Source organism: Pseudophryne corroboree, chromosome 4 (assembly GCF_028390025.1).
Source record: "Pseudophryne corroboree isolate aPseCor3 chromosome 4, aPseCor3.hap2, whole genome shotgun sequence".
Classification (NCBI taxonomy): domain Eukaryota; kingdom Metazoa; phylum Chordata; class Amphibia; order Anura; family Myobatrachidae; genus Pseudophryne; species Pseudophryne corroboree.
In genome coordinates, this window is record NC_086447.1 from 18,227,738 (window position 1) to 18,247,501 (window position 19,764).

The following is a 19,764-nucleotide window of genomic DNA, read 5'->3' on the forward strand; positions in this document are numbered from 1 at the left end:
TCCATTTTATGGCTTTATTTTTATGCTAACACATTTGCTCTCTGAAAAGTGTCCACAAAGCCAAGTCTCTGATTAACACCTTTGTAGGAATGGTTTTTCACCTATTACTGATTAAAACTTGCTTCATTGGAAAGGCAGCAAGATGCATCCTCATTACAATGTCCACTGAAATAATACAGGTTGACACCAGGAAACATAAACCTCACTGCATCCTTGCTGCTTTCTCAAGTGGGAATCTGTTTAATGTGAAAACCAGGTGATATCTAATCAGCACACAGGTAAGAAGTTAAGAAAATCTTTCTTTAAGGGTGAAGATGTTTCTCACAAAATCGTTGCCCCCATGCATCATTGTAATTCAATATGGAAAGATGATTTTGAAATATCAATTGTACATTTTGCATTGCTCTTCTGGTGACAATGTAGCTTGTTTTTGTCAATTACCATTTCAGTAATAGGGTAAAGAAAATTAAGTGGATTTCTGAAAGAAAACAATGCTGTCAATATACTATTAAAACAAATTAAAATGTTAAAAGTTATTGTACTTTAAGTAAAAATAAAAGAGTCAAAATATCAATTCCAGTTTTGGAAGAATTTAATTAACAAAAAAATAAGTGCACATAGCAGAGGATGGTTTCGATCCACCGACCTCTGGGTTATGGGCCCAGCACGCTTCCGCTGCGCCACTCTGCTGCTCATGTAAGTGTCAGAGATCCTGAAGTACTCACTCATCATGTGAAAGTACCAATGTGTTTCTTCGTTGGTCAATGGAAGAAAAATCTTGCAAAACTCTCCAGATTATTGCCTTTTTAACCTTTTTCTAGGAAACTTTCTAGATGAATGCTTTTTAGCCTTTGTCAGTACATGCTTTTGCAAGCTGTCTCTGTGGCGCAATCGGTTAGCGCATTCGGCTGTTAACCGAAAGGTTGGTGGTTCAATCCCACCCGGGGACGTAATTGACCTTGTGATCAAATTTTGGTGATCTTTAAGTAGACAAGTCAAAATTTCAAACCACCTCTTATAGTGTAGGGTACCTGGCCTTCTCTCATGCAATCAGAGTCAGATTTGATTAAGTCATTTTATAAAAAACAGGAAGCACAATTTAGCATGGGGTTGCAGAGAAAAAAAATTATGCAGGCAGAGAAATCCAATTGAGTGATTAATCAGCTCTCCATTTTATGGCTTTATTTTTATGCTAACACATTTGCTCTCTGAAAAGTGTCCACAAAGCCAAGTCTCTGATTAACACCTTTGTAGGAATGGTTTTTCACCTATTACTGATTAAAACTTGCTTCATTGGAAAGGCAGCAAGATGCATCCTCATTACAATGTCCACTGAAATAATACAGGTTGACACCAGGAAACATAAACCTCACTGCATCCTTGCTGCTTTCTCAAGTGGGAATCTGTTTAATGTGAAAACCAGGTGATATCTAATCAGCACACAGGTAAGAAGTTAAGAAAATCTTTCTTTAAGGGTGAAGATGTTTCTCACAAAATCGTTGCCCCAATGCATCATTGAAATTCAAGATGGAAAGATGATTTTGAAATATCAATTGTACATTTTGCATTGCTCTTCTGGTGACAATGTAGCTTGTTTTTGTCAATTACCATTTCAGTAATAGGGTAAAGAAAATTAAGTGGATTTCTGAAAGAAAACAATGCTGTCAATATACTATTAAAACAAATTAAAATGTTAAAAGTTATTGTACTTTAAGTAAAAATAAAAGAGTCAAAATATCAATTCCAGTTTTGGAAGAATTTAATTAACAAAAAAATAAGTGCACATATCAGAGGATGGTTTCGATCCACCGACCTCTGGGTTATGGGCCCAGCACGCTTCCGCTGCGCCACTCTGCTGCTCATGTAAGTGTCAGAGATCCTGAAGTACTCACTCATCATGTGAAAGTACCAATGTGTTTCTTCGTTGGTCAATGGAAGAAAAATCTTGCAAAACTCTCCAGATTATTGCCTTTTTAACCTTTTTCTAGGAAACTTTCTAGATGAATGCTTTTTAGCCTTTGTCAGTACATGCTTTTGCAAGCTGTCTCTGTGGCGCAATCGGTTAGCGCATTCGGCTGTTAACCGAAAGGTTGGTGGTTCAATCCCACCCGGGGACGTAATTGACCTTGTGATCAAATTTTGGTGATCTTTAAGTAGACAAGTCAAAATTTCAAATAACCTCTTATAGTGTAGGGTACCTGGCCTTCTCTGATGCAATCAGAGTCAGATTTGATTAAGTCATTTTATAAAAAACAGGAAGCACAATTTAGCATGGGGTTGCAGAGAAAAAAAATTGAGTGATTAATCAGCTCTCCATTTTATGGCTTTATTTTTATGCTAACACATTTGCTCTCTGAAAAGTGTCCACAAAGCCAAGTCTCTGATTAACACCTTTGTAGGAATGGTTTTTCACCTATTACTGATTAAAACTTGCTTCATTGGAAAGGCAGCAAGATGCATCCTCATTACAATGTCCACTGAAATAATACAGGTTGACACCAGGAAACATAAACCTCACTGCATCCTTGCTGCTTTCTCAAGTGGGAATCTGTTTAATGTGAAAACCAGGTGATATCTAATCAGCACACAGGTAAGAAGTTAAGAAAATCTTTCTTTAAGGGTGAAGATGTTTCTCACAAAATCGTTGCCCCAATGCATCATTGTAATTCAATATGGAAAGATGATTTTGAAATATCAATTGTACATTTTGCATTGCTCTTCTGGTGACAATGTAGCTTGTTTTTGTCAATTACCATTTCAGTAATAGGGTAAAGAAAATTAAGTGGATTTCTGAAAGAAAACAATGCTGTCAATATACTATTAAAACAAATTAAAATGTTAAAAGTTATTGTACTTTAAGTAAAAATAAAAGAGTCAAAATATCAATTCCAGTTTTGGAAGAATTTAATTAACAAAAAAATAAGTGCACATAGCAGAGGATGGTTTCGATCCACCGACCTCTGGGTTATGGGCCCAGCACGCTTCCGCTGCGCCACTCTGCTGCTCATGTAAGTGTCAGAGATCCTGAAGTACTCACTCATCATGTGAAAGTACCAATGTGTTTCTTCGTTGGTCAATGGAAGAAAAATCTTGCAAAACTCTCCAGATTATTGCCTTTTTAACCTTTTTCTAGGAAACTTTCTAGATGAATGCTTTTTAGCCTTTGTCAGTACATGCTTTTGCAAGCTGTCTCTGTGGCGCAATCGGTTAGCGCATTCGGCTGTTAACCGAAAGGTTGGTGGTTCAATCCCACCCGGGGACGTAATTGACCTTGTGATCAAATTTTGGTGATCTTTAAGTAGACAAGTCAAAATTTCAAACCACCTCTTATAGTGTAGGGTACCTGGCCTTCTCTGATGCAATCAGAGTCAGATTTGATTAAGTCATTTTATAAAAAACAGGAAGCACAATTTAGCATGGGGTTGCAGAGAAAAAAAATTATGCAGGCAGAGAAATCCAATTGAGTGATTAATCAGCTCTCCATTTTATGGCTTTATTTTTATGCTAACACATTTGCTCTCTGAAAAGTGTCCACAAAGCCAAGTCTCTGATTAACACCTTTGTAGGAATGGTTTTTCACCTATTACTGATTAAAACTTGCTTCATTGGAAAGGCAGCAAGATGCATCCTCATTACAATGTCCACTGAAATAATACAGGTTGACACCAGGAAACATAAACCTCACTGCATCCTTGCTGCTTTCTCAAGTGGGAATCTGTTTAATGTGAAAACCAGGTGATATCTAATCAGCACACAGGTAAGAAGTTAAGAAAATCTTTCTTTAAGGGTGAAGATGTTTCTCACAAAATCGTTGCCCCAATGCATCATTGAAATTCAAGATGGAAAGATGATTTTGAAATATCAATTGTACATTTTGCATTGCTCTTCTGGTGACAATGTAGCTTGCTTTTGTCAATTACCATTTCAGTAATAGGGTAAAGAAAATTAAGTGGATTTCTGAAAGAAAACAATGCTGTCAATATACTATTAAAACAAATTAAAATGTTAAAAGTTATTGTACTTTAAGTAAAAATAAAAGAGTCAAAATATCAATTCCAGTTTTGGAAGAATTTAATTAACAAAAAAATAAGTGCACATAGCAGAGGATGGTTTCGATCCACCGACCTCTGGGTTATGGGCCCAGCACGCTTCCGCTGCGCCACTCTGCTGCTCATGTAAGTGTCAGAGATCCTGAAGTACTCACTCATCATGTGAAAGTACCAATGTGTTTCTTCGTTGGTCAATGGAAGAAAAATCTTGCAAAACTCTCCAGATTATTGCCTTTTTAACCTTTTTCTAGGAAACTTTCTAGATGAATGCTTTTTAGCCTTTGTCAGTACATGCTTTTGCAAGCTGTCTCTGTGGCGCAATCGGTTAGCGCATTCGGCTGTTAACCGAAAGGTTGGTGGTTCAATCCCACCCGGGGATGTAATTGACCTTGTGATCAAATTTTGGTGATCTTTAAGTAGACAAGTCAAAATTTCAAACCACCTCTTATAGTGTAGGGTACCTGGCCTTCTCTCATGCAATCAGAGTCAGATTTGATTAAGTCATTTTATAAAAAACAGGAAGCACAATTTAGCATGGGGTTGCAGAGAAAAAAAATTATGCAGGCAGAGAAATCCAATTGAGTGATTAATCAGCTCTCCATTTTATGGCTTTATTTTTATGCTAACACATTTGCTCTCTGAAAAGTGTCCACAAAGCCAAGTCTCTGATTAACACCTTTGTAGGAATGGTTTTTCACCTATTACTGATTAAAACTTGCTTCATTGGAAAGGCAGCAAGATGCATCCTCATTACAATGTCCACTGAAATAATACAGGTTGACACCAGGAAACATAAACCTCACTGCATCCTTGCTGCTTTCTCAAGTGGGAATCTGTTTAATGTGAAAACCAGGTGATATCTAATCAGCACACAGGTAAGAAGTTAAGAAAATCTTTCTTTAAGGGTGAAGATGTTTCTCACAAAATCGTTGCCCCAATGCATCATTGAAATTCAAGATGGAAAGATGATTTTGAAATATCAATTGTACATTTTGCATTGCTCTTCTGGTGACAATGTAGCTTGTTTTTGTCAATTACCATTTCAGTAATAGGGTAAAGAAAATTAAGTGGATTTCTGAAAGAAAACAATGCTGTCAATATACTATTAAAACAAATTAAAATGTTAAAAGTTATTGTACTTTAAGTAAAAATAAAAGAGTCAAAATATCAATTCCAGTTTTGGAAGAATTTAATTAACAAAAAAATAAGTGCACATAGCAGAGGATGGTTTCGATCCACCGACCTCTGGGTTATGGGCCCAGCACGCTTCCGCTGCGCCACTCTGCTGCTCATGTAAGTGTCAGAGATCCTGAAGTACTCACTCATCATGTGAAAGTACCAATGTGTTTCTTCGTTGGTCAATGGAAGAAAAATCTTGCAAAACTCTCCAGATTATTGCCTTTTTAACCTTTTTCTAGGAAACTTTCTAGATGAATGCTTTTTAGCCTTTGTCAGTACATGCTTTTGCAAGCTGTCTCTGTGGCGCAATCGGTTAGCGCATTCGGCTGTTAACCGAAAGGTTGGTGGTTCAATCCCACCCGGGGACGTAATTGACCTTGTGATCAAATTTTGGTGATCTTTAAGTAGACAAGTCAAAATTTCAAACCACCTCTTATAGTGTAGGGTACCTGGCCTTCTCTGATGCAATCAGAGTCAGATTTGATTAAGTCATTTTATAAAAAACAGGAAGCACAATTTAGCATGGGGTTGCAGAGAAAAAAAATTATGCAGGCAGAGAAATCCAATTGAGTGATTAATCAGCTCTCCATTTTATGGCTTTATTTTTATGCTAACACATTTGCTCTCTGAAAAGTGTCCACAAAGCCAAGTCTCTGATTAACACCTTTGTAGGAATGGTTTTTCACCTATTACTGATTAAAACTTGCTTCATTGGAAAGGCAGCAAGATGCATCCTCATTACAATGTCCACTGAAATAATACAGGTTGACACCAGGAAACATAAACCTCACTGCATCCTTGCTGCTTTCTCAAGTGGGAATCTGTTTAATGTGAAAACCAGGTGATATCTAATCAGCACACAGGTAAGAAGTTAAGAAAATCTTTCTTTAAGGGTGAAGATGTTTCTCACAAAATCGTTGCCCCAATGCATCATTGAAATTCAAGATGGAAAGATGATTTTGAAATATCAATTGTACATTTTGCATTGCTCTTCTGGTGACAATGTAGCTTGCTTTTGTCAATTACCATTTCAGTAATAGGGTAAAGAAAATTAAGTGGATTTCTGAAAGAAAACAATGCTGTCAATATACTATTAAAACAAATTAAAATGTTAAAAGTTATTGTACTTTAAGTAAAAATAAAAGAGTCAAAATATCAATTCCAGTTTTGGAAGAATTTAATTAACAAAAAAATAAGTGCACATAGCAGAGGATGGTTTCGATCCACCGACCTCTGGGTTATGGGCCCAGCACGCTTCCGCTGCGCCACTCTGCTGCTCATGTAAGTGTCAGAGATCCTGAAGTACTCACTCATCATGTGAAAGTACCAATGTGTTTCTTCGTTGGTCAATGGAAGAAAAATCTTGCAAAACTCTCCAGATTATTGCCTTTTTAACCTTTTTCTAGGAAACTTTCTAGATGAATGCTTTTTAGCCTTTGTCAGTACATGCTTTTGCAAGCTGTCTCTGTGGCGCAATCGGTTAGCGCATTCGGCTGTTAACCGAAAGGTTGGTGGTTCAATCCCACCCGGGGACGTAATTGACCTTGTGATCAAATTTTGGTGATCTTTAAGTAGACAAGTCAAAATTTCAAACCACCTCTTATAGTGTAGGGTACCTGGCCTTCTCTCATGCAATCAGAGTCAGATTTGATTAAGTCATTTTATAAAAAACAGGAAGCACAATTTAGCATGGGGTTGCAGAGAAAAAAAATTATGCAGGCAGAGAAATCCAATTGAGTGATTAATCAGCTCTCCATTTTATGGCTTTATTTTTATGCTAACACATTTGCTCTCTGAAAAGTGTCCACAAAGCCAAGTCTCTGATTAACACCTTTGTAGGAATGGTTTTTCACCTATTACTGATTAAAACTTGCTTCATTGGAAAGGCAGCAAGATGCATCCTCATTACAATGTCCACTGAAATAATACAGGTTGACACCAGGAAACATAAACCTCACTGCATCCTTGCTGCTTTCTCAAGTGGGAATCTGTTTAATGTGAAAACCAGGTGATATCTAATCAGCACACAGGTAAGAAGTTAAGAAAATCTTTCTTTAAGGGTGAAGATGTTTCTCACAAAATCGTTGCCCCAATGCATCATTGAAATTCAAGATGGAAAGATGATTTTGAAATATCAATTGTACATTTTGCATTGCTCTTCTGGTGACAATGTAGCTTGCTTTTGTCAATTACCATTTCAGTAATAGGGTAAAGAAAATTAAGTGGATTTCTGAAAGAAAACAATGCTGTCAATATACTATTAAAACAAATTAAAATGTTAAAAGTTATTGTACTTTAAGTAAAAATAAAAGAGTCAAAATATCAATTCCAGTTTTGGAAGAATTTAATTAACAAAAAAATAAGTGCACATAGCAGGGGATGGTTTCGATCCACCGACCTCTGGGTTATGGGCCCAGCACGCTTCCGCTGCGCCACTCTGCTGCTCATGTAAGTGTCAGAGATCCTGAAGTACTCACTCATCATGTGAAAGTACCAATGTGTTTCTTCGTTGGTCAATGGAAGAAAAATCTTGCAAAACTCTCCAGATTATTGCCTTTTTAACCTTTTTCTAGGAAACTTTCTAGATGAATGCTTTTTAGCCTTTGTCAGTACATGCTTTTGCAAGCTGTCTCTGTGGCGCAATCGGTTAGCGCATTCGGCTGTTAACCGAAAGGTTGGTGGTTCAATCCCACCCGGGGACGTAATTGACCTTGTGATCAAATTTTGGTGATCTTTAAGTAGACAAGTCAAAATTTCAAACCACCTCTTATAGTGTAGGGTACCTGGCCTTCTCTCATGCAATCAGAGTCAGATTTGATTAAGTCATTTTATAAAAAACAGGAAGCACAATTTAGCATGGGGTTGCAGAGAAAAAAAATTATGCAGGCAGAGAAATCCAATTGAGTGATTAATCAGCTCTCCATTTTATGGCTTTATTTTTATGCTAACACATTTGCTCTCTGAAAAGTGTCCACAAAGCCAAGTCTCTGATTAACACCTTTGTAGGAATGGTTTTTCACCTATTACTGATTAAAACTTGCTTCATTGGAAAGGCAGCAAGATGCATCCTCATTACAATGTCCACTGAAATAATACAGGTTGACACCAGGAAACATAAACCTCACTGCATCCTTGCTGCTTTCTCAAGTGGGAATCTGTTTAATGTGAAAACCAGGTGATATCTAATCAGCACACAGGTAAGAAGTTAAGAAAATCTTTCTTTAAGGGTGAAGATGTTTCTCACAAAATCGTTGCCCCAATGCATCATTGAAATTCAAGATGGAAAGATGATTTTGAAATATCAATTGTACATTTTGCATTGCTCTTCTGGTGACAATGTAGCTTGTTTTTGTCAATTACCATTTCAGTAATAGGGTAAAGAAAATTAAGTGGATTTCTGAAAGAAAACAATGCTGTCAATATACTATTAAAACAAATTAAAATGTTAAAAGTTATTGTACTTTAAGTAAAAATAAAAGAGTCAAAATATCAATTCCAGTTTTGGAAGAATTTAATTAACAAAAAAATAAGTGCACATAGCAGAGGATGGTTTCGATCCACCGACCTCTGGGTTATGGGCCCAGCACGCTTCCGCTGCGCCACTCTGCTGCTCATGTAAGTGTCAGAGATCCTGAAGTACTCACTCATCATGTGAAAGTACCAATGTGTTTCTTCGTTGGTCAATGGAAGAAAAATCTTGCAAAACTCTCCAGATTATTGCCTTTTTAACCTTTTTCTAGGAAACTTTCTAGATGAATGCTTTTTAGCCTTTGTCAGTACATGCTTTTGCAAGCTGTCTCTGTGGCGCAATCGGTTAGCGCATTCGGCTGTTAACCGAAAGGTTGGTGGTTCAATCCCACCCGGGGACGTAATTGACCTTGTTATCAAATTTTGGTGATCTTTAAGTAGACAAGTCAAAATTTCAAACCACCTCTTATAGTGTAGGGTACCTGGCCTTCTCTGATGCAATCAGAGTCAGATTTGATTAAGTCATTTTGTAAAAAACAGGAAGCACAATTTAGCATGGGGTTGCAGAGAAAAAAAATTATGCAGGCAGAGAAATCCAATTGAGTGATTAATCAGCTCTCCATTTTATGGCTTTATTTTTATGCTAACACATTTGCTCTCTGAAAAGTGTCCACAAAGCCAAGTCTCTGATTAACACCTTTGTAGGAATGGTTTTTCACCTATTACTGATTAAAACTTGCTTCATTGGAAAGGCAGCAAGATGCATCCTCATTACAATGTCCACTGAAATAATACAGGTTGACACCAGGAAACATAAACCTCACTGCATCCTTGCTGCTTTCTCAAGTGGGAATCTGTTTAATGTGAAAACCAGGTGATATCTAATCAGCACACAGGTAAGAAGTTAAGAAAATCTTTCTTTAAGGGTGAAGATGTTTCTCACAAAATCGTTGCCCCAATGCATCATTGAAATTCAAGATGGAAAGATGATTTTGAAATATCAATTGTACATTTTGCATTGCTCTTCTGGTGACAATGTAGCTTGTTTTTGTCAATTACCATTTCAGTAATAGGGTAAAGAAAATTAAGTGGATTTCTGAAAGAAAACAATGCTGTCAATATACTATTAAAACAAATTAAAATGTTAAAAGTTATTGTACTTTAAGTAAAAATAAAAGAGTCAAAATATCAATTCCAGTTTTGGAAGAATTTAATTAACAAAAAAATAAGTGCACATATCAGAGGATGGTTTCGATCCACCGACCTCTGGGTTATGGGCCCAGCACGCTTCCGCTGCGCCACTCTGCTGCTCATGTAAGTGTCAGAGATCCTGAAGTACTCACTCATCATGTGAAAGTACCAATGTGTTTCTTCGTTGGTCAATGGAAGAAAAATCTTGCAAAACTCTCCAGATTATTGCCTTTTTAACCTTTTTCTAGGAAACTTTCTAGATGAATGCTTTTTAGCCTTTGTCAGTACATGCTTTTGCAAGCTGTCTCTGTGGCGCAATCGGTTAGCGCATTCGGCTGTTAACCGAAAGGTTGGTGGTTCAATCCCACCCGGGGATGTAATTGACCTTGTGATCAAATTTTGGTGATCTTTAAGTAGACAAGTCAAAATTTCAAACCACCTCTTATAGTGTAGGGTACCTGGCCTTCTCTGATGCAATCAGAGTCAGATTTGATTAAGTCATTTTATAAAAAACAGGAAGCACAATTTAGCATGGGGTTGCAGAGAAAAAAAATTGAGTGATTAATCAGCTCTCCATTTTATGGCTTTATTTTTATGCTAACACATTTGCTCTCTGAAAAGTGTCCACAAAGCCAAGTCTCTGATTAACACCTTTGTAGGAATGGTTTTTCACCTATTACTGATTAAAACTTGCTTCATTGGAAAGGCAGCAAGATGCATCCTCATTACAATGTCCACTGAAATAATACAGGTTGACACCAGGAAACATAAACCTCACTGCATCCTTGCTGCTTTCTCAAGTGGGAATCTGTTTAATGTGAAAACCAGGTGATATCTAATCAGCACACAGGTAAGAAGTTAAGAAAATCTTTCTTTAAGGGTGAAGATGTTTCTCACAAAATCGTTGCCCCAATGCATCATTGTAATTCAATATGGAAAGATGATTTTGAAATATCAATTGTACATTTTGCATTGCTCTTCTGGTGACAATGTAGCTTGTTTTTGTCAATTACCATTTCAGTAATAGGGTAAAGAAAATTAAGTGGATTTCTGAAAGAAAACAATGCTGTCAATATACTATTAAAACAAATTAAAATGTTAAAAGTTATTGTACTTTAAGTAAAAATAAAAGAGTCAAAATATCAATTCCAGTTTTGGAAGAATTTAATTAACAAAAAAATAAGTGCACATAGCAGAGGATGGTTTCGATCCACCGACCTCTGGGTTATGGGCCCAGCACGCTTCCGCTGCGCCACTCTGCTGCTCATGTAAGTGTCAGAGATCCTGAAGTACTCACTCATCATGTGAAAGTACCAATGTGTTTCTTCGTTGGTCAATGGAAGAAAAATCTTGCAAAACTCTCCAGATTATTGCCTTTTTAACCTTTTTCTAGGAAACTTTCTAGATGAATGCTTTTTAGCCTTTGTAAGTACATGCTTTTGCAAGCTGTCTCTGTGGCGCAATCGGTTAGCGCATTCGGCTGTTAACCGAAAGGTTGGTGGTTCAATTCCACCCGGGGACGTAATTGACCTTGTGATCAAATTTTGGTGATCTTTAAGTAGACAAGTCAAAATTTCAAACCACCTCTTATAGTGTAGGGTACCTGGCCTTCTCTCATGCAATCAGAGTCAGATTTGATTAAGTCATTTTATAAAAAACAGGAAGCACAATTTAGCATGGGGTTGCAGAGAAAAAAAATTATGCAGGCAGAGAAATCCAATTGAGTGATTAATCAGCTCTCCATTTTATGGCTTTATTTTTATGCTAACACATTTGCTCTCTGAAAAGTGTCCACAAAGCCAAGTCTCTGATTAACACCTTTGTAGGAATGGTTTTTCACCTATTACTGATTAAAACTTGCTTCATTGGAAAGGCAGCAAGATGCATCCTCATTACAATGTCCACTGAAATAATACAGGTTGACACCAGGAAACATAAACCTCACTGCATCCTTGCTGCTTTCTCAAGTGGGAATCTGTTTAATGTGAAAACCAGGTGATATCTAATCAGCACACAGGTAAGAAGTTAAGAAAATCTTTCTTTAAGGGTGAAGATGTTTCTCACAAAATCGTTGCCCCAATGCATCATTGAAATTCAAGATGGAAAGATGATTTTGAAATATCAATTGTACATTTTGCATTGCTCTTCTGGTGACAATGTAGCTTGTTTTTGTCAATTACCATTTCAGTAATAGGGTAAAGAAAATTAAGTGGATTTCTGAAAGAAAACAATGCTGTCAATATACTATTAAAACAAATTAAAATGTTAAAAGTTATTGTACTTTAAGTAAAAATAAAAGAGTCAAAATATCAATTCCAGTTTTGGAAGAATTTAATTAACAAAAAAATAAGTGCACATAGCAGAGGATGGTTTCGATCCACCGACCTCTGGGTTATGGGCCCAGCACGCTTCCGCTGCGCCACTCTGCTGCTCATGTAAGTGTCAGAGATCCTGAAGTACTCACTCATCATGTGAAAGTACCAATGTGTTTCTTCGTTGGTCAATGGAAGAAAAATCTTGCAAAACTCTCCAGATTATTGCCTTTTTAACCTTTTTCTAGGAAACTTTCTAGATGAATGCTTTTTAGCCTTTGTCAGTACATGCTTTTGCAAGCTGTCTCTGTGGCGCAATCGGTTAGCGCATTCGGCTGTTAACCGAAAGGTTGGTGGTTCAATCCCACCCGGGGACGTAATTGACCTTGTGATCAAATTTTGGTGATCTTTAAGTAGACAAGTCAAAATTTCAAACCACCTCTTATAGTGTAGGGTACCTGGCCTTCTCTGATGCAATCAGAGTCAGATTTGATTAAGTCATTTTATAAAAAACAGGAAGCACAATTTAGCATGGGGTTGCAGAGAAAAAAAATTATGCAGGCAGAGAAATCCAATTGAGTGATTAATCAGCTCTCCATTTTATGGCTTTATTTTTATGCTAACACATTTGCTCTCTGAAAAGTGTCCACAAAGCCAAGTCTCTGATTAACACCTTTGTAGGAATGGTTTTTCACCTATTACTGATTAAAACTTGCTTCATTGGAAAGGCAGCAAGATGCATCCTCATTACAATGTCCACTGAAATAATACAGGTTGACACCAGGAAACATAAACCTCACTGCATCCTTGCTGCTTTCTCAAGTGGGAATCTGTTTAATGTGAAAACCAGGTGATATCTAATCAGCACACAGGTAAGAAGTTAAGAAAATCTTTCTTTAAGGGTGAAGATGTTTCTCACAAAATCGTTGCCCCAATGCATCATTGAAATTCAAGATGGAAAGATGATTTTGAAATATCAATTGTACATTTTACATTGCTCTTCTGGTGACAATGTAGCTTGTTTTTGTCAATTACCATTTCAGTAATAGGGTAAAGAAAATTAAGTGGATTTCTGAAAGAAAACAATGCTGTCAATATACTATTAAAACAAATTAAAATGTTAAAAGTTATTGTACTTTAAGTAAAAATAAAAGAGTCAAAATATCAATTCCAGTTTTGGAAGAATTTAATTAACAAAAAAATAAGTGCACATATCAGAGGATGGTTTCGATCCACCGACCTCTGGGTTATGGGCCCAGCACGCTTCCGCTGCGCCACTCTGCTGCTCATGTAAGTGTCAGAGATCCTGAAGTACTCACTCATCATGTGAAAGTACCAATGTGTTTCTTCGTTGGTCAATGAAAGAAAAATCTTGCAAAACTCTCCAGATTATTGCCTTTTTAACCTTTTTCTAGGAAACTTTCTAGATGAATGCTTTTTAGCCTTTGTCAGTACATGCTTTTGCAAGCTGTCTCTGTGGCGCAATCGGTTAGCGCATTCAGCTGTTAACCGAAAGGTTGGTGGTTCAATCCCACCCGGGGACGTAATTGACCTTGTGATCAAATTTTGGTGATCTTTAAGTAGACAAGTCAAAATTTCAAACCACCTCTTATAGTGTAGGGTACCTGGCCTTCTCTGATGCAATCAGAGTCAGATTTGATTAAGTCATTTTATAAAAATCAGGAAGCACAATTTAGCATGGGGTTGCAGAGAAAAAAAATTGAGTGATTAATCAGCTCTCCATTTTATGGCTTTATTTTTATGCTAACACATTTGCTCTCTGAAAAGTGTCCACAAAGCCAAGTCTCTGATTAACACCTTTGTAGGAATGGTTTTTCACCTATTACTGATTAAAACTTGCTTCATTGGAAAGGCAGCAAGATGCATCCTCATTACAATGTCCACTGAAATAATACAGGTTGACACCAGGAAACATAAACCTCACTGCATCCTTGCTGCTTTCTCAAGTGGGAATCTATTTAATGTGAAAACCAGGTGATATCTAATCAGCACACAGGTAAGAAGTTAAGAAAATCTTTCTTTAAGGGTGAAGATGTTTCTCACAAAATCGTTGCCCCAATGCATCATTGAAATTCAAGATGGAAAGATGATTTTGAAATATCAATTGTACATTTTGCATTGCTCTTCTGGTGACAATGTAGCTTGTTTTTGTCAATTACCATTTCAGTAATAGGGTAAAGAAAATTAAGTGGATTTCTGAAAGAAAACAATGCTGTCAATATACTATTAAAACAAATTAAAATGTTAAAAGTTATTGTACTTTAAGTAAAAATAAAAGAGTCAAAATATCAATTCCAGTTTTGGAAGAATTTAATTAACAAAAAAATAAGTGCACATAGCAGAGGATGGTTTCGATCCACCGACCTCTGGGTTATGGGCCCAGCACGCTTCCGCTGCGCCACTCTGCTGCTCGTGTAAGTGTCAGAGATCCTGAAGTACTCACTCATCATGTGAAAGTACCAATGTGTTTCTTCGTTGGTCAATGGAAGAAAAATCTTGCAAAACTCTCCAGATTATTGCCTTTTTAACCTTTTTCTAGGAAACTTTCTAGATGAATGCTTTTTAGCCTTTGTCAGTACATGCTTTTGCAAGCTGTCTCTGTGGCGCAATCGGTTAGCGCATTCGGCTGTTAACCATAAGGTTGGTGGTTCAATCCCACCTGGGGACGTAATTGACCTTGTGATCAAATTTTGGTGATCTTTAAGTAGACAAGTCAAAATTTCAAACCACCTCTTATAGTGTAGGGTACCTGGCCTTCTCTGATGCAATCAGAGTCAGATTTGATTAAGTCATTTTATAAAAAACAGGAAGCACAATTTAGCATGGGGTTGCAGAGAAAAAAAATTATGCAGGCAGAGAAATCCAATTGAGTGATTAATCAGCTCTCCATTTTATGGCTTTATTTTTATGCTAACACATTTGCTCTCTGAAAAGTGTCCACAAAGCCAAGTCTCTGATTAACACCTTTGTAGGAATGGTTTTTCACCTATTACTGATTAAAACTTGCTTCATTGGAAAGGCAGCAAGATGCATCCTCATTACAATGTCCACTGAAATAATACAGGTTGACACCAGGAAACATAAACCTCACTGCATCCTTGCTGCTTTCTCAAGTGGGAATCTGTTTAATGTGAAAACCAGGTGATATCTAATCAGCACACAGGTAAGAAGTTAAGAAAATCTTTCTTTAAGGGTGAAGATGTTTCTCACAAAATCGTTGCCCCAATGCATCATTGAAATTTAAGATGGAAAGATGATTTTGAAATATCAATTGTACATTTTGCATTGCTCTTCTGGTGACAATGTAGCTTGTTTTTGTCAATTACCATTTCAGTAATAGGGTAAAGAAAATTAAGTGGATTTCTGAAAGAAAACAATGCTGTCAATATACTATTAAAACAAATTAAAATGTTAAAAGTTATTGTACTTTAAGTAAAAATAAAAGAGTCAAAATATCAATTCCAGTTTTGGAAGAATTTAATTAACAAAAAAATAAGTGCACATAGCAGAGGATGGTTTCGATCCACCGACCTCTGGGTTATGGGCCCAGCACGCTTCCGCTGCGCCACTCTGCTGCTCATGTAAGTGTCAGAGATCCTGAAGTACTCACTCATCATGTGAAAGTACCAATGTGTTTCTTCGTTGGTCAATGGAAGAAAAATCTTGCAAAACTCTCCAGATTATTGCCTTTTTAACCTTTTTCTAGGAAACTTTCTAGATGAATGCTTTTTAGCCTTTGTCAGTACATGCTTTTGCAAGCTGTCTCTGTGGCGCAATTGGTTAGCGCATTCGGCTGTTAACCAAAAGGTTGGTGGTTCAATCCCACCCGGGGACGTAATTGACCTTGTGATCAAATTTTGGTGATCTTTAAGTAGACAAGTCAAAATTTCAAACCACCTCTTATAGTGTAGGGTACCTGGCCTTCTCCGATGCAATCAGAGTCAGATTTGATTAAGTCATTTTATAAAAAACAGGAAGCACAATTTAGCATGGGGTTGCAGAGAAAAAAAATTGAGTGATTAATCAGCTCTCCATTTTATGGCTTTATTTTTATGCTAACACATTTGCTCTCTGAAAAGTGTCCACAAAGCCAAGTCTCTGATTAACACCTTTGTAGGAATGGTTTTTCACCTATTACTGATTAAAACTTGCTTCATTGGAAAGGCAGCAAGATGCATCCTCATTACAATGTCCACTGAAATAATACAGGTTGACACCAGGAAACATAAACCTCACTGCATCCTTGCTGCTTTCTCAAGTGGGAATCTGTTTAATGTGAAAACCAGGTGATATCTAATCAGCACACAGGTAAGAAGTTAAGAAAATCTTTCTTTAAGGGTGAAGATGTTTCTCACAAAATCGTTGCCCCAATGCATCATTGAAATTCAAGATGGAAAGATGATTTTGAAATATCAATTGTACATTTTGCATTGCTCTTCTGGTGACAATGTAGCTTGTTTTTGTCAATTACCATTTCAGTAATAGGGTAAAGAAAATTAAGTGGATTTCTGAAAGAAAACAATGCTGTCAATATACTATTAAAACAAATTAAAATGTTAAGTTATTGTACTTTAAGTAAAAATAAAAGAGTCAAAATATCAATTCCAGTTTTGGAAGAATTTAATTAACAAAAAAATAAGTGCACATAGCAGAGGATGGTTTCGATCCACCGACCTCTGGGTTATGGGCCCAGCACGCTTCCGCTGCGCCACTCTGCTGCTCATGTAAGTGTCAGAGATCCTGAAGTACTCACTCATCATGTGAAAGTACCAATGTGTTTCTTCGTTGGTCAATGGAAGAAAAATCTTGCAAAACTCTCCAGATTATTGCCTTTTTAACCTTTTTCTAGGAAACTTTCTAGATGAATGCTTTTTAGCCTTTGTCAGTACATGCTTTTGCAAGCTGTCTCTGTGGCGCAATCGGTTAGCGCATTCGGCTGTTAACCAAAAGGTTGGTGGTTCAATCCCACCCGGGGACGTAATTGACCTTGTGATCAAATTTTGGTGATCTTTAAGTAGACAAGTCAAAATTTCAAACCACCTCTTATAGTGTAGGGTACCTGGCCTTCTCTGATGCAATCAGAGTCAGATTTGATTAAGTCATTTTATAAAAAACAGGAAGCACAATTTAGCATGGGGTTGCAGAGAAAAAAAATTATGAAGGCAGAGAAATCCAATTGAGTGATTAATCAGCTCTCCATTTTATGGCTTTATTTTTATGCTAACACATTTGCTCTCTGAAAAGTGTCCACAAAGCCAAGTCTCTGATTAACACCTTTGTAGGAATGGTTTTTCACCTATTACTGATTAAAACTTGCTTCATTGGAAAGGCAGCAAGATGCATCCTCATTACAATGTCCACTGAAATAATACAGGTTGACACCAGGAAACATAAACCTCACTGCATCCTTGCTGCTTTCTCAAGTGGGAATCTGTTTAATGTGAAAACCAGGTGATATCTAATCAGCACACAGGTAAGAAGTTAAGAAAATCTTTCTTTAAGGGTGAAGATGTTTCTCACAAAATCGTTGCCCCAATGCATCATTGAAATTCAAGATGGAAAGATGATTTTGAAATATCAATTGTACATTTTGCATTGCTCTTCTGGTGACAATGTAGCTTGCTTTTGTCAATTACCATTTCAGTAATAGGGTAAAGAAAATTAAGTGGATTTCTGAAAGAAAACAATGCTGTCAATATACTATTAAAACAAATTAAAATGTTAAGTTATTGTACTTTAAGTAAAAATAAAAGAGTCAAAATATCAATTCCAGTTTTGGAAGAATTTAATTAACAAAAAAATAAGTGCACATAGCAGAGGATGGTTTCGATCCACCGACCTCTGGGTTATGGGCCCAGCACGCTTCCGCTGCGCCACTCTGCTGCTCATGTAAGTGTCAGAGATCCTGAAGTACTCACTCATCATGTGAAAGTACCAATGTGTTTCTTCGTTGGTCAATGGAAGAAAAATCTTGCAAAACTCTCCAGATTATTGCCTTTTTAACCTTTTTCTAGGAAACTTTCTAGATGAATGCTTTTTAGCCTTTGTCAGTACATGCTTTTGCAAGCTGTCTCTGTGGCGCAATCGGTTAGCGCATTCGGCTGTTAACCGAAAGGTTGGTGGTTCAATCCCACCCGGGGACGTAATTGACCTTGTGATCAAATTTTTGTGATCTTTAAGTAGACAAGTCAAAATTTCAAACCACCTCTTATAGTGTAGGGTACCTGGCCTTCTCTGATGCAATCAGAGTCAGATTTGATTAAGTCATTTTATAAAAAACAGGAAGCACAATTTAGCATGGGGTTGCAGAGAAAAAAAATTATGCAGGCAGAGAAATCCAATTGAGTGATTAATCAGCTCTCCATTTTATGGCTTTATTTTTATGCTAACACATTTGCTCTCTGAAAAGTGTCCACAAAGCCAAGTCTCTGATTAACACCTTTGTAGGAATGGTTTTTCACCTATTACTGATTAAAACTTGCTTCATTGGAAAGGCAGCAAGATGCATCCTCATTACAATGTCCACTGAAATAATACAGGTTGACACCAGGAAACATAAACCTCACTGCATCCTTGCTGCTTTCTCAAGTGGGAATCTGTTTAATGTGAAAACCAGGTGATATCTAATCAGCACACAGGTAAGAAGTTAAGAAAATCTTTCTTTAAGGGTGAAGATGTTTCTCACAAAATCGTTGCCCCAATGCATCATTGAAATTCAAGATGGAAAGATGATTTTGAAATATCAATTGTACATTTTGCATTGCTCTTCTGGTGACAATGTAGCTTGTTTTTGTCAATTACCATTTCAGTAATAGGGTAAAGAAAATTAAGTGGATTTCTGAAAGAAAACAATGCTGTCAATATACTATTAAAACAAATTAAAATGTTAAAAGTTATTGTACTTTAAGTAAAAATAAAAGAGTCAAAATATCAATTCCAGTTTTGGAAGAATTTAATTAACAAAAAAAATAAGTGCACATAGCAGAGGATGGTTTCGATCCACCGACCTCTGGGTTATGGGCCCAGCACGCTTCCGCTGCGCCACTCTGCTGCTCATGTAAGTGTCAGAGATCCTGAAGTACTCACTCATCATGTGAAAGTACCAATGTGTTTCTTCGTTGGTCAATGGAAGAAAAATCTTGCAAAACTCTCCAGATTATTGCCTTTTTAACCTTTTTCTAGGAAACTTTCTAGATGAATGCTTTTTAGCCTTTGTCAGTACATGCTTTTGCAAGCTGTCTCTGTGGCGCAATCGGTTAGCGCATTCGGCTGTTAACCAAAAGGTTGGTGGTTCAATCCCACCCGGGGATGTAATTGACCTTGTGATCAAATTTTGGTGATCTTTAAGTAGACAAGTCAAAATTTCAAACCACCTCTTATAGTGTAGGGTACCTGGCCTTCTCTGATGCAATCAGAGTCAGATTTGATTAAGTCATTTTATAAAAAACAGGAAGCACAATTTAGCATGGGGTTGCAGAGAAAAAAAATTATGCAGGCAGAGAAATCCAATTGAGTGATTAATCAGCTCTCCATTTTATGGCTTT

The 19,764-nt window shown here is 36.9% G+C and overlaps 28 non-coding genes across 28 annotated transcripts; 15 read left to right on the forward strand and 13 right to left on the reverse strand.

Annotated features, from left to right (window-relative positions):
• Nucleotides 1-618: 618 nt before the first annotated feature.
• TRNAM-CAU (transfer RNA methionine (anticodon CAU)) lies at nucleotides 619-690 on the reverse strand. Its single transcript has one exon. It is a non-coding gene; the product is annotated as a tRNA-Met (tRNA).
• A 186-nt stretch (nucleotides 691-876) lies between these two features.
• On the forward strand, nucleotides 877-950 carry TRNAN-GUU (transfer RNA asparagine (anticodon GUU)). The gene has a single exon. It is a non-coding gene; the product is annotated as a tRNA-Asn (tRNA).
• Nucleotides 951-2,043: 1,093 nt separating this feature from the next.
• On the forward strand, nucleotides 2,044-2,117 carry TRNAN-GUU (transfer RNA asparagine (anticodon GUU)). The gene has a single exon. It is a non-coding gene; the product is annotated as a tRNA-Asn (tRNA).
• An 813-nt stretch (nucleotides 2,118-2,930) lies between these two features.
• Nucleotides 2,931-3,002, reverse strand: TRNAM-CAU (transfer RNA methionine (anticodon CAU)). The gene has a single exon. It is a non-coding gene; the product is annotated as a tRNA-Met (tRNA).
• Nucleotides 3,003-3,188: 186 nt separating this feature from the next.
• Nucleotides 3,189-3,262, forward strand: TRNAN-GUU (transfer RNA asparagine (anticodon GUU)). The gene has a single exon. It is a non-coding gene; the product is annotated as a tRNA-Asn (tRNA).
• Nucleotides 3,263-4,097: 835 nt separating this feature from the next.
• On the reverse strand, nucleotides 4,098-4,169 carry TRNAM-CAU (transfer RNA methionine (anticodon CAU)). Its single transcript has one exon. It is a non-coding gene; the product is annotated as a tRNA-Met (tRNA).
• Nucleotides 4,170-4,355: 186 nt separating this feature from the next.
• TRNAN-GUU (transfer RNA asparagine (anticodon GUU)) lies at nucleotides 4,356-4,429 on the forward strand. The gene has a single exon. It is a non-coding gene; the product is annotated as a tRNA-Asn (tRNA).
• Nucleotides 4,430-5,264: 835 nt separating this feature from the next.
• TRNAM-CAU (transfer RNA methionine (anticodon CAU)) lies at nucleotides 5,265-5,336 on the reverse strand. Its single transcript has one exon. It is a non-coding gene; the product is annotated as a tRNA-Met (tRNA).
• A 186-nt stretch (nucleotides 5,337-5,522) lies between these two features.
• TRNAN-GUU (transfer RNA asparagine (anticodon GUU)) lies at nucleotides 5,523-5,596 on the forward strand. The gene has a single exon. It is a non-coding gene; the product is annotated as a tRNA-Asn (tRNA).
• An 835-nt stretch (nucleotides 5,597-6,431) lies between these two features.
• TRNAM-CAU (transfer RNA methionine (anticodon CAU)) lies at nucleotides 6,432-6,503 on the reverse strand. Its single transcript has one exon. It is a non-coding gene; the product is annotated as a tRNA-Met (tRNA).
• Nucleotides 6,504-6,689: 186 nt separating this feature from the next.
• Nucleotides 6,690-6,763, forward strand: TRNAN-GUU (transfer RNA asparagine (anticodon GUU)). Its single transcript has one exon. It is a non-coding gene; the product is annotated as a tRNA-Asn (tRNA).
• Nucleotides 6,764-7,856: 1,093 nt separating this feature from the next.
• On the forward strand, nucleotides 7,857-7,930 carry TRNAN-GUU (transfer RNA asparagine (anticodon GUU)). Its single transcript has one exon. It is a non-coding gene; the product is annotated as a tRNA-Asn (tRNA).
• An 835-nt stretch (nucleotides 7,931-8,765) lies between these two features.
• TRNAM-CAU (transfer RNA methionine (anticodon CAU)) lies at nucleotides 8,766-8,837 on the reverse strand. The gene has a single exon. It is a non-coding gene; the product is annotated as a tRNA-Met (tRNA).
• Nucleotides 8,838-9,023: 186 nt separating this feature from the next.
• TRNAN-GUU (transfer RNA asparagine (anticodon GUU)) lies at nucleotides 9,024-9,097 on the forward strand. Its single transcript has one exon. It is a non-coding gene; the product is annotated as a tRNA-Asn (tRNA).
• Nucleotides 9,098-10,190: 1,093 nt separating this feature from the next.
• TRNAN-GUU (transfer RNA asparagine (anticodon GUU)) lies at nucleotides 10,191-10,264 on the forward strand. Its single transcript has one exon. It is a non-coding gene; the product is annotated as a tRNA-Asn (tRNA).
• Nucleotides 10,265-11,077: 813 nt separating this feature from the next.
• On the reverse strand, nucleotides 11,078-11,149 carry TRNAM-CAU (transfer RNA methionine (anticodon CAU)). The gene has a single exon. It is a non-coding gene; the product is annotated as a tRNA-Met (tRNA).
• A 186-nt stretch (nucleotides 11,150-11,335) lies between these two features.
• On the forward strand, nucleotides 11,336-11,409 carry TRNAN-GUU (transfer RNA asparagine (anticodon GUU)). Its single transcript has one exon. It is a non-coding gene; the product is annotated as a tRNA-Asn (tRNA).
• An 835-nt stretch (nucleotides 11,410-12,244) lies between these two features.
• TRNAM-CAU (transfer RNA methionine (anticodon CAU)) lies at nucleotides 12,245-12,316 on the reverse strand. Its single transcript has one exon. It is a non-coding gene; the product is annotated as a tRNA-Met (tRNA).
• A 186-nt stretch (nucleotides 12,317-12,502) lies between these two features.
• TRNAN-GUU (transfer RNA asparagine (anticodon GUU)) lies at nucleotides 12,503-12,576 on the forward strand. The gene has a single exon. It is a non-coding gene; the product is annotated as a tRNA-Asn (tRNA).
• Nucleotides 12,577-13,669: 1,093 nt separating this feature from the next.
• TRNAN-GUU (transfer RNA asparagine (anticodon GUU)) lies at nucleotides 13,670-13,743 on the forward strand. The gene has a single exon. It is a non-coding gene; the product is annotated as a tRNA-Asn (tRNA).
• An 813-nt stretch (nucleotides 13,744-14,556) lies between these two features.
• On the reverse strand, nucleotides 14,557-14,628 carry TRNAM-CAU (transfer RNA methionine (anticodon CAU)). Its single transcript has one exon. It is a non-coding gene; the product is annotated as a tRNA-Met (tRNA).
• A 1,095-nt stretch (nucleotides 14,629-15,723) lies between these two features.
• TRNAM-CAU (transfer RNA methionine (anticodon CAU)) lies at nucleotides 15,724-15,795 on the reverse strand. Its single transcript has one exon. It is a non-coding gene; the product is annotated as a tRNA-Met (tRNA).
• A 186-nt stretch (nucleotides 15,796-15,981) lies between these two features.
• TRNAN-GUU (transfer RNA asparagine (anticodon GUU)) lies at nucleotides 15,982-16,055 on the forward strand. The gene has a single exon. It is a non-coding gene; the product is annotated as a tRNA-Asn (tRNA).
• An 811-nt stretch (nucleotides 16,056-16,866) lies between these two features.
• TRNAM-CAU (transfer RNA methionine (anticodon CAU)) lies at nucleotides 16,867-16,938 on the reverse strand. Its single transcript has one exon. It is a non-coding gene; the product is annotated as a tRNA-Met (tRNA).
• A 186-nt stretch (nucleotides 16,939-17,124) lies between these two features.
• Nucleotides 17,125-17,198, forward strand: TRNAN-GUU (transfer RNA asparagine (anticodon GUU)). The gene has a single exon. It is a non-coding gene; the product is annotated as a tRNA-Asn (tRNA).
• Nucleotides 17,199-18,031: 833 nt separating this feature from the next.
• Nucleotides 18,032-18,103, reverse strand: TRNAM-CAU (transfer RNA methionine (anticodon CAU)). Its single transcript has one exon. It is a non-coding gene; the product is annotated as a tRNA-Met (tRNA).
• A 186-nt stretch (nucleotides 18,104-18,289) lies between these two features.
• Nucleotides 18,290-18,363, forward strand: TRNAN-GUU (transfer RNA asparagine (anticodon GUU)). The gene has a single exon. It is a non-coding gene; the product is annotated as a tRNA-Asn (tRNA).
• Nucleotides 18,364-19,199: 836 nt separating this feature from the next.
• On the reverse strand, nucleotides 19,200-19,271 carry TRNAM-CAU (transfer RNA methionine (anticodon CAU)). Its single transcript has one exon. It is a non-coding gene; the product is annotated as a tRNA-Met (tRNA).
• Nucleotides 19,272-19,764: the final 493 nt, after the last annotated feature.